Below are 585 nucleotides of genomic sequence, written 5' to 3' on the forward strand. Positions count from 1 at the left end.
TATATACATATATATATTTTTTAAAGTTTAGGATTTATATATTACACTTTTTTACAAATATATATTTTATACTTTATGCAAGTACGCCTATTTTGTACATATTTTTAACTGACAAAATGAAAATAATAAGAAATTCCACGCAATTCTATTTCATTTTCTTTGTAATATTCAAAGAATTTTTTAAAGCCAAATAATATTCCAAAAAATTATGAAAATTGATTATAAAGTTTGAAAAATCTTGTGCGGCGGCGACAAATATTTCAATAAATATATAATTATAATGTCTAAATTAATGAAAATAATTAACAATCATAACGTAATTGACGTATGTTTCTATATAACAGCAGTTCATTACTCAAAAGCTGAAATGTTTTTAATGTAAAGAATGCTGCAAGATTTGTAAAATGTAATATATATTACAATTCCTGACATCTACAATTATATATTACAATTCCTAACATCTACAATGTTACAGCACAATTTGCAATTATGTTACAATGTTTCTGCAATGATACTGCAAGTTTCTGTGCTATATAGATATAAATATAAATTAGTATATACATATATCTATGTATATATATATAT

The sequence above is a fragment of the Atta colombica genome, unplaced genomic scaffold (genome assembly GCF_001594045.1).
Source record: "Atta colombica isolate Treedump-2 unplaced genomic scaffold, Acol1.0 scaffold198, whole genome shotgun sequence".
Classification (NCBI taxonomy): Eukaryota; Metazoa; Arthropoda; class Insecta; order Hymenoptera; family Formicidae; genus Atta; species Atta colombica.